The sequence below is a fragment of the Xiphophorus hellerii genome, chromosome 1 (assembly GCF_003331165.1).
Source record: "Xiphophorus hellerii strain 12219 chromosome 1, Xiphophorus_hellerii-4.1, whole genome shotgun sequence".
NCBI classification, from domain to species: domain Eukaryota; kingdom Metazoa; phylum Chordata; class Actinopteri; order Cyprinodontiformes; family Poeciliidae; genus Xiphophorus; species Xiphophorus hellerii.
The window spans coordinates 26,412,746-26,424,694 of record NC_045672.1 but is presented as its reverse complement, the minus strand read 5'-3'; positions in this window follow the sequence as shown (position 1 = coordinate 26,424,694).

Below are 11,949 nucleotides of genomic sequence, written 5' to 3'. Positions count from 1 at the left end.
CCAAAACACCAAATTGGGTCCAACACTTCAAAAAAAAAAAAAAAGAAGAAGAAATCTTACCAAGTGTTTTAGGTTTAGTTTGTATTGCCAATACCTTCATACATTTGAAATAAGATAAAACTAACTTAAAAGTAACTTTTCAGGAAGATCTAGGAGCTTCTTCTAAGTCACTAATTCTGCAATATTGAATTTTTTGCTCCTTTTTTTAAGTACTAAGTACTTAGGTACTTTTTTAAGTATTAGTGGAATAATCTGCTAGGGGAACTTTTTCATCAACATTAAGGAGTTGTTGACGTAAAAGTAGCCTGTATATGTCTCTGAAAAGTTACTTGTGAGTTTTGTTTTGTTTCAGGTGTACTAAGATATCTGCACTAGAAGCTAAAAATACTTGGTGATTTTATGTTTTTTGTAGTAAAATCTCCACTTTTTGGCTGTTGGTTTGAGGTGTAAACATTTAATTCATGTGTGTAGGACAAGGGACAGAGACTGCAAAAAACACAAAAGCTTACCAACTGTTTTTTTGTCTAGTTTCTGGTGCAAATATCTTAGTTCACTTGAAATAAGACAAAACTAACCTGCAAGTAACTTTTCAGCAAGATATAGGAGCTTGATTTAAGCCAATAACTCCTTAGTGTCTATGACAAAGTACTAGTTCCACTTTCAGATTATGTTACTAACAATCTGCTAGAGGAACTAGTACTTTTAAAAATAAATTTAAAGGAGTTATTGGCTTAAATCAAGCTCCTATATCTTGCTGAGAAGTTACTTGTAGGTTAGTTTTGTCTTATTTCAAATGTACAAAGATATTTCAGTTATAAACTAGACAAAAACAGTTGCTAAGATTTAGTGTTTTTGGAGAGAAATCTCCACTTTCTGGCTGTTGGTTTGAGTTGAAGTTGAATAATTTGGAGGAACTCCTGTTCATTTCAATCAATCAATCAAATTTTATTTGTATAGCACATTTCAGCAGCAAGGCATTTCAAAGTGCTTTACATCATTACAAACACAGAAACACAAAGCAACATAGAATCAATAATCAAAACAAAGCATTAAGTCAAGTTCCATCAATAAATTTGTAATTGATTACATTTCAAATACAATTCTAAACAGGTGGGTTTTTAGTTGAGATTTAAAAGAAGTCAGTGTTTCAGCTGTTTTACAGTTTTCTGGAAGTTTGTTCCAAATTTGTGGTGCATAGATGCTGAAAGCTGCTTCTCCTCGTTTGGTTCTGGTTCTGGGGATGCAGAGCAGAACCAGAACCAGAAGACCTGAGAGGTCTGGAAGGTTGATACAACAACAGCAGATCTTTAATGTATTGTGGTGCTGAGCCGTTCAGTGATTTATAAACTAACATCAGTATTTTAAAGTCTATTCTTTGAGCTACAGGGAGCCAGTGGAGGGACTTTAGAACTGGTGTTATGTGCTCTATCTTCCTGGTTTTAGTGAGAACGCGAGCAGCAGCATTCTGGATCAGCTGCAGCTGTTTAATTGATTTGTTGGACAGACCTGTGAAGACGCTGTTGCAATAACCAATACGACTGAAGATGAACGCATGGATGAGTTTCTCTAGATCTGGCTGAGACATTAGTCCTTTAATCCTGGAAATGTTCTTCAGGTGATAGAAGGCCGACTTTGTAACTGTCTTTATGTGGCTCTGGAGGTTCAGGTCAGAGTCCATCACTACTCCCAGGTTTCGGCCTGATCGCTGGTTTTCAGTTGTAATAACTGAAGCTGTGCATTGACTCTAGATCGTTCCTCTTTAGGTCCAAAAATAATAACTTCAGTTTTGTTTCTGTTCAGCTGGAGAAAGTTTTGGCACATCCACACATTTATCTGTTCTAAGCATCTGTTCAGTGATTGGATGGGCTCTGAGTCACCTGGTGACATCGTAATGTAGAGCTGTGTGTCATCTGCATAGTTATGGTAGCTAATATTATTTCCTGTTATAACCTGAGCTAGTGGGAGCATATAAATATTGAATAAAAGGGGTCCTAGGATTGAACCTTGGGGTACCCCACATGTGACCTTTGACCTCTTTGATGAAAAGTTTTCAATTGAAACAAAGAAATCCCTGTTCTTTATGTAGGATTCAAACCAGTTAAGCACTGGACCGGAGAGTCCGACCCAACTCTCCAGTCGATTCAGTAATATATCATGGTCAACAGTGTCAAAAGCTGCACTGAGGTTCAACAGAACCAGCACTGTGGTTCTGCCACAGTCCGTATTTATATGGATGTCATTGAACACTTTTACGAGGGCGGTCTCTGTGCTGTGGTAACCATGGAAACCAGACTGGAAGGAGTCAAAGAGGTTGGTTATCGTTAGGAAGATAGTTAATTGTTTACACACAGCTTTTTCAATAACTTTGCTGATGAATGGGAGGTCAAAGGTCGGCCTGTAATTCTGCATTAGTGATTTGTCCAGATTGTTCTTTTTTATAAGTGGTTTGATTACTGCTGTTTTCAGAGCCTGGGGGAAAACGCCTGACGAGAGCGATGAGTTTACTATTTGGATCAGATCAGCAGCAATAACAGGCAGGACTTTCTTAAAGAAATGTGTGGGTAAAACATCCAGACAGCAGGAACTGGAGCTTAGTTGACTTATAATTTCCTCTCTTCATTTAACTTGCATTGAAACAATCCCACAGCATGATTCAACCACCACGCTAACTCACAGTGTTCTTAGGTTTAAAAGCCTCACTTTTCCCCTTCAAGACAAAACATTTCTTCAGAAGACATCGGTCTTGTTCATGTGGGCAGCTGGAAATTCCAGTGAAGGTTGAAGCTGTCAGCTCTGGAGCAGGAGCTTCCTCTCAGGACTTGTTGGCTTTTAACTAAACGTCACTGCGGACAGAGATACTGCTGTTCCCCCAGTTTCCAGGTCATGACACACTTGACCCTTAGTGGTTGTTCATGTGAAGGCGATAAGTTCGTTCTACTTCCAGATGTCTTCTGTTTTAAATAAATTTGCCAAACATGCCACAAAAAACCTTTAGACATTGTCATAATGGGATGTTTGTGTATATTTTTGAGAAAAGAGATTCATTTAATACAATTTGGAATAAAATGTGGAAAATTCAAATTCAAAAAAACTTTATTAATCCCCAAAAAGCACTGTGAATACTTTCTGGAGTTGCTGTAACATCAATGCAAACTTATGCATCCAATACTTGTTTTTAAAACCGATTTATGTGAAATATCCCGTGATAATTAGCTCTGTTTCATACCCAAAACAACTGCAAACAGAAAAAGGTGAAATGACCAAAAACTACAGAATTCCCATTTAGTTTTGACAAGAAAATTTGATTTTCACAACAACAGCTTACAACCCTCAATTTAACCAACAGATATGTCTATTTATAGCAGTAATGTTTTGATTTTGCTATTTTTTGTAGTAAGTAGTTTTATACTATATGTACAGTATATACTTCATATGTTGTCAATTGTTGATGTGCAAAGAAAGCAGAAGCTGCCAAATTCATTTTTAAACTTGGATCATTCATAAAGTCCATGTATTTAATGCCAAATCCAGATTATTTTATGGTCTTTATCCAACAGCACCATAAAAACAGCACCATAAAAACAAACGGTCTAGTTTAGACATATCAAAGTTTGGTCCGGATGCAGATCGACTGATTTCTACAATATAGAAGAGGAATTCCCCTTTGGAAATATACAGTAACTAGATTGGAGATTTGTTTGGCATTTGCTGGTTTACTATGAAACAGTTCTACTTTGATAAGAAATTTTATTTAAAATTTCAAACTTAATAATGTTTTGCAGTGAAAAACCTCAAATATTCTGATATTTATTTTTTTCTCCACTGAAGATCCCATGAGATCGTCAATAAAGATCAATAAATTCAAAAATATGATTAAATGCATTTACTGTGTGCAGCTTAGCTATATTGATCACACTTTTTTATATCAGTGATTTTCCAAAGAAGCCTTTTTCAAAATGTTTGTTTCTGTTTGAGGGCTTTCATTGCATTAACATGCAACCAACCTTATAGTTGACTAAATAAGACTAAAAAGGGTTGTAAATTGTTTTGTTTTTTTACTGTTATAACAATAAATACCAACAAATGTTGTGATCTAATAAATTAGGGAATTATCTCAGGAGGTAACTGACTTTGGTTACAAACCAACTATTACTTTTTCCTTTGGGTTTCCATCTTGCATGTTTGTACTTGGTACTTATGTAGCTCCATAAACAGGAATATTTGTTGCAAAGTGAATTCAGAATCATATTTAGCTTAGTTTAAACTGCCTGCTTTCCTGAAGGGTCATGTATGAGGTGTAATAAACTCGCAGCTTACCGCTAACATTTAGATGGACGTAGCCTTCTTTGTTTCTCTGCCCAACATTTGCTCTGATGTCACATTTGTATGTTCCTGTATCTTCAGGCTTCACTTTCGGCAAAAACAGACTGAGGTCCTCGCCAAAACTGACATCCCGAGAGAAGTTGGAGGGCACTGTTTGATCTTTGCGCCTCCTGATAATAGAAGCATCACCCTGTTCAAAATAAACAAACAAACAAAAACCATAAAATGCAGGTTTCCCATGGGACAATGTACAGTGAGAGATTAAATTTTGCAGCATTACTTATGGCAGAGTAAAACTGACCTTGTACCAAGTGAGTGAAAAGAAATCCTTGCCGCTGATAACTGGACACTTAAGTGTAACATCTTCATTGCATTTTTTTTCTTCTAAATGTGTCTGGGTTGTGTGATGCACCAACAGCAGCTGAGACAATACAAACAGAAACAGTCAAAATAACATGGCTTTTCTGAAAAGACAATTTTTAACAATTAAATCTGACTTACGCTGATGAACAGTATCACCTGGGACATATTCTACACTTCATCTGCCGCCCGTGTTGTTCAGTGAAAGTGGGGTCTTTTTCTCACTTTACTTGAAATTAAGTCATAAGTTTCCTGAGAAACAGGAAGCAAGAATAAATCTATGGAGAGTATACGCCACCCGGTGGTGCCTGAGAACACTGCAGCCTTTAACTTTCATTTGTTTAAAAACAAAAAAGGTTTAGCTTAGCCAAAACAAGGCAGATGATTCAGGATATAATAAATAGATTCATGTTCTCCAGGGGTTTAAACTTTTTTAGTTTTGTAAAAGAGAAAAACTTTTTAGTTCCCTGGAGACAGAGAGTGGAAATTTAAAAGCAACATCTACCCATTATTGGCATTTCCATAAAGATGCATGAAAAGATTAACTTTATAAAAATCTAATAGGGGTATAATAGCAAAGCAAATCTAAAATAGAAAGGTGCAACAATTATCTTCTCCCACCCCAGGATTATCTTGTTGCACAATAAGCAGGATGGTAAGGGAGAAAAGTAATATATACACTAGGTGAGGAAAAGCACCTAGTGATGGATTCAGATCTGAACCTTCAGAGACACATAAAGACAGTGACAAAGTCGGCCTTCTATCACCTGAAGAACATTTCCAGGATTAGAGGACAAATGTCTCAGCCAGATCTAGAGAAACTCACCCATGCATTTATCTTTAGTTGCATTGATTACTGCAACAGTGTCTTCATAGGTCTACTTTAAAAATCAATCAGATTCAGAATGCTGCTGCTGGTGTTCTCACTAAAACCAGGAAGTTAGAGCACATCACCCAGTTCTAAAGTCCTCTGTCACTGCCTCCCTGTAGCTCAGAGAATAGACTTTGAAACACTGTTGATAGTTTATAAATCACTGAACGGCTTAGCACCTGAACACACCAAAGATCTGCTGTTTGATGCATATTTGCTTGATGATTTGATAAAATGTAATCAAATCAAGCTTATTAGTTGTTTCATAATTGGTTACTGTACTGTTTTTATGGTGTGAAGCACTTTGAACTACCTTGTTGCAGAAATTATGCAAATATTGCTGAATACTCAGAAATACAGCAGCTAAGCCTAAAAAGAGGGAAGCAATCCCAAGTTGAGTATTCAATATGGCTGCCATAAATATGAAATACAGCTCTGGAAAAATATCTTAATCTTTATAGGTATATGTTTGAGTAAAATGAACATTGTTCTTTTATTCTATGAACTACTGACAACATGTCTCTGAAATTCTAGGCAAAAATTCTGTATTTATTTGCAGACAATGGGAAACGGTCAAAATAACGAGAAAGATTCAGTGCTTTCAGACCTCTAATAAAGCAAAGAAAACAAGTTCATATTAATTTAGAAATAATACTAATGTTTTAACTCAGGAAGAGTTCAGAAATCAATACTTGGTGGAAAACCAGGAGGTTTTCAATGGAGTTCAGAGGAGTGGGCTCTTAGTTTTTTCCAGAGCTGAATGTGAAATCTGAAGCTGGGGCCAATCAGTGGTGGTCATTCAGTCTATTACAGACATATTGTCACGTTCTCCTAAGTATTTCTTGCCAAAAGTCTTTTTTTTCAACCAAAATTGCTCTTGGCAAAAAATTACATAGGTCATTATTTTTAAGAAGGTTACAATTTGCCAAATAATCATGAACACAATCATGTGTAAGGAAGATTAGAGAGACCAGACAACCTAACAGTCGTGTTTCTGTACTGTGGAAGGAAGTTGGAGTAAAGATCCCAGGCTGGGATTCAAACCCAGGACCTTCTGTCCCACTGTGCAGCCAAACAACCCCAACAATGCATGTAAAAGTGTAAAAAAGTAAAATGTATTTTTCTGGTCTCAGAGGACTGCATAAAACAGGAAAAAATTATACTACAAACAATTAATAAATTGCTAATAATAGTCAACAACACAACATCTAGCTACTGGTTTTACAACTTTCAGCCATGTTGTCTCGTCTTTGAATTAGGAAGTCTGATTTTCTGTGTTACCAGTCAGAAAAAACCCCTGAAATCCCCCTGCAGTTTCAATTCCCACTAGAAAAGTCACAGGTTGCTAAGCAGCTTTAAGTTCAGTAGCCAATATGGCTGCCACACAACACATAGCTAAAGATGCAGGTAGAAACTATTAATTTGCACCTTTGGTGGATTTTATGGGGTTACACCAGAGGCACACATAGTACTGTACAAAAGCTATTTATTTGTTCTTTTAATGACTGAGCGCATAAACTGGAGAGAAATATGTTTGTTTTAATTGGCCTGTGTTGCTAGTAGTGAGCAACACAATCCTTCTAACACTTTGTGTGTTATAAAACAAAGGTACACACAGTCCTGTACAATCTGTTTCTCAATATGTTGTTTTAATTCATAAAACTGAGAAAAATGTTTCAATTAGCTTGGGTTGCTTCTACCAGCTAGCAGCTGCCACAAATTTAAATGTAGGGAAGCTTTTATTAGCACTTCTGACAGCTTGTATGTTATGTAACCAGGGTCATATACATTACTGCACAACTCCTGTTTGTTTCTTCAGTGTTTGAACACAAAAGCAGAGAGAAATGTTACAATTAGCTTGCATTGCTACTACTAGTTTAGCTGTTCAAAAATGAGATACTCACTCTGGTTTTCTGACTTGTCAGTGCAGTGCTTACCTTTACTTATAAATCAAGATTTATACATTCTTTGTAGCTGAAAATATTAAAGTAGCGCTCCACTTAAGGGAAAGTCAGAAATGTAGCATTCCAGAGCTCCTATCCAATATGGCTGCCATACATTTAAAGTATTTATTAGCACTTTTGTACCTGAAGTAACTAGTGTTACAAGCGTTACTGCATAACGTCTGTTTGTTCTCATATTCCTTTAGTGTTTGAATAAGTAAAATAGAGTGAAAGACTTTGCTAGCTGGCTAATGTTGCTGCGGGTAGTTAGCATCAAAGCAATTTGCAAATTTCCCAGTTTATTCGGGTTCAAGCCGTCTTTCCTTTACACTCTTGGGTTTTTCAGACACTTTTCCATTTCGGTTTCATCTTTTATTCAATAAATAAAATCACGGAGTTTCTATTCAAATCGTCTTTGCAAACCTAATGGTTGGATCATATTTGTTATAGCCTCTGGAACTGAAAAGGGTTGTACTTTCTTTCATGACTACTCATCAAACACAAGATCAGAGACAGTAATGGTAAATGTTTTTGGAAATGAAAGAGGATTTAAGAGGGTCAATGAGCTCTTTCTTCTAACGGTAGACCCGCATCAATCATTCACACACACACACACTTAAGTGTCAGGCTCATCCTGTTGTTTTGGCCACAGGGAACTAACCATTGTCTTCCTCTCAGCCATATTATTTGTATGTGTCGCTCCTGTTGACAAAGGAGGGCGATATATGGTTATTAATAGCAGAGTGACTTTATGGAAAAGGGAAGAGTGAGGTCTCTGGATTCCCCCAACTGCATCAAACAATACCTCATTCAGCAGCCGCTGGCACTGCAAGAGCAAAGGCACAGAAAGTTTTACTGATTTTACAACTGAATTTTAGTGAAAATTTTTTGGGGTTTTTTTGTTTTTTTTTCCATCCTCCTCCCACTGGACACCAGCGACTGCAGCTGCGAGCAGTTTTAGCTCCATGACCCAGAGTAAACCCAGAGCTGGACATAAACTTCAAATGTAAAAGCGCGACTCTCAACATTCCTAGAATATCAGTCAGAGGCAGATGTGCTGATATTCCAGGGCTGTATTTAGCAAAAACACCCATCATGAAACACAGGGGAGTTTTAAAGTTCATCCAAACCACTTATCACGAGAAATAAAAGGTCAGCGGGAAAGGATTTGCAGGCTAGTGGGACGAATTAAAAGGTGCGTTCTTCTAGGCTTAATATTTGGTGTAAATGTGACAGAGCAAAGGGTTCGCATTCTTCCTCTTGGTGTTGGAGCTAAAGGGTGTTACCGCGGTAAATCCCAGAGGTTGTTAGCACGCCCAGCTGCAAGCTGGGGCCTCCATGTTTCTGTCAGTGAGCTTGTTCGTTGCACACTCTGTCGCCTCTGATTGAGGAAATCCTCTGACTGTTTGCTCCGTTTGCTGAAATGAAACATCCCAATGGTTCCGCCGTCCCTCCCATAGGTCCTGTACGCAGAGACTTTCCCATGAAGACCACAGCATGTTTACAAGGGTTTGACAGATATATGGCTTTTTGATGGACCCGAGCAGTGCCACTGAGCTTCAGTGCCAGGGAGGAAGACAGACGACACCACCAGATTAAAATTAGCTTTTTTCACCTAGATTACTGTATCTTTGTTAGTAAAATAGTACAACATTACAGTAATGTTTTATATTAAGTTTATTATTATTAAGTTAACTTTGTTAGCATACATATCATTTTACATTACCAGCAGGGTTGGTAGTGTAAAAAGTTACTCAAGTCAGTTACGCTGACTTGAGTAACTTTTTTTTAAAGAAAAAGGAACTTTATGGGTATTTTTGCCACTTTGTGCTTCTTTACTTTAACTTCAGTAATTTTATTATGAAGTAAAATTCCTGATTTTCTACCCACTGAATGAAAAACAAACATGTTTTAACCAAAAATTCACCAGACTCAGACACACACCTGCAGCTTGTGATAAAGTTTTATAAGTGACTCGTGGCCTGATTTTGTTTTTTTGGTACTTAAATAAATTATTGTAATCTTCATCTTTAAAAGACCAAACTTTACACTTAATTTTATATTTAGGTCCATCTAATTATGTCATTTTTAAATATAAAATTGATCAGTTACTCAGTATGTGAGTAGATGTTTTACCAAATACATTTTTACTCTTTCTTGAGTAATTTCTTGGACGCCTACTTTTTACTTTTACTCTTACTCTTAATTAGAGTAGCCCCATTTTGGCTACTCTAATTACCAGTAATGGTTGAACCTACATTAACTCTGAAAAACATTACTTAAAGGTAATTTATTTTCAAAATACAATTCAAAAAGTACATTTTAGTAATCTTTTTTTAAGTTAGAACAGGCTTATGGTTTATACAAAACATATTCATTACACTGTTTTGTTTAAAATCATTCCTGGATGATGAGATTTGCTCTGCTCAGTATCAGTTGTTTTAGGGCCTCTGTCACTTTAAATCCACATAATTTGCTGCTGGCCACTCAACGTTTACACTCATGTGAAAATGGCTGAAAGCAGATGTGTAATTATACAACTGTACATCTTTGAAAAGCAGAAGTAGAGACTCCTGCACAACGAGCAAGAATGCAGCAAGTGGCTTCTGGACGGTAAGTCAACAACAAAACGCTTGTCTTTTCCAGCAGGCTTTCCAGGAAGTTAGCTTTATCACATACTAAGATATTTGAACTAGAAACTAGTCAATAATACTTTGTAAGATTTTGTTTTTGCAGTGAACACAGTTGAGTCCAACCTGTGTTAGAGACCATTGTCTTTTATTAGCTTACTCAACACATAAACAAAGTCCACTGTCCACAATCATTGTCCAGATAATTTCAAGATAAAAACAGCTTACTAATTGAATTTTTCAATTAGTTTGTTCCACAGATTGGTGGGTTAAAAGCTGAAAACCTAATTTTAATCCAACACTTTGAGGAGAGTTGTGATGAAATGTGGCTAGAGACAGAAATATTTAATGTCTTTTACATTTTATCTGTGCTAAACAACTAAAACACGAATTACAGATCCAAACTCCATGCAGGAAAAGGTAACTCAGGGTGTTTCACCACATGAGCTTTATGAGGCGTTACTATGTCAACATTGTGTTTGCAGCCTGTTTCTTCAGCCCCATGTGCTGCGAACACATAAATCATAATATTTTTCTTTTCACATGCACTTCCATAACAATGACCCTTTACGCATGCAGCAGGGAGGGTACGCTTCTCCACTCTGAATATGATGTTTTTCCTTCCGTTTGATCTGGATCATGTTTTGTTATGCTGATTACGGCTCTACCAGCCTCGGATGATTTCTGTGTTTGAGAGAGAGCTGAGCCCACGGAGCTGCATCACGATGCCAGTTCAATTGTTTATTCAAGGAAGCAGAAGAAGAAGAAAAAAAGAAAACTCCTCTCTAATGTGTTGCAGGATTCTCACCTCAGCCTCTGGGCTTTGGCAGGCCGCTTACTGCTGGGGGTTGATTGGCCGAGCCAGCAGCAGAACACAGCAGCGTTACCAGGATCTGTATTGTTCCCTAATTTCTTCTCTGGGATTTCCTCAGACCAGCTCCCTCCACCCACCCGCTCTATTCTCTCTGCAGCCCTCAATCATCCTCCCTCTGTCTGAAGGCCTTGCCAAACTTTCTGGCACATGAAAACAATTGTTCTTGCATGTCTGAGCAGACGCAACCGGCTTCTCGGACGGCTTTTCTCCCCCACAGAAGCTCAGCTGACGGTTCGGCAGACAGACAGACTTCCTCCTCCGCGTGGAAAAGCCTCCGTGTCCAGTGAAATAGGAAGGGAGGTGTCTGAGCCTCAAAATGACACAACACCATCAATATCTCAAGCTGAAATGGACTCCGAGAGCATATTAAAATATTACCATGTGCACAGTTTGCCTAACAAGACCTCTTTGGCAAGCGTACAAAATGAGGAAAACACCCATCTGGGAATCAGGACAGCGTTCCCAGATGATGCTGAAAAAACGCTCTACATCCTTCCTGTTTCTGGTTCATCTACTTTTTCTTCTCTTTTTTTTTCTTTTCCCCCCCGACTTGAGCAGGACGGCTCTGAGCTGTCTCAGCTGTGATTTGTGATTCATCTGTAAAGGTGTTTGCAAGCAGCCGTTGCTCAACACGATTCATCAAACCGTCCTTCCTAAATGAAATACAACCGCTTCCTGTTCCGTGCATTAGCATGACAAACCAGGCTTCTCAGCATATGTCTCCAGAAACACGAACACCGCGCTGCGTTCTCGCATTCGCTCCGAGGCAGAACAGTTAGAAAAAAATTAAAAAATAATCACATGGTGTCAGTGAAAATACAGAGACGCTTTGACAAGTTAAAAATGTGAATTTGAATAATCATACATGTTTTAGGAGCTAATTTTACTTCTTTTGTAAAATATGTCCAGCTTGTTTGTTTGACTTGAAGTAATAAAACTCTCAACTCA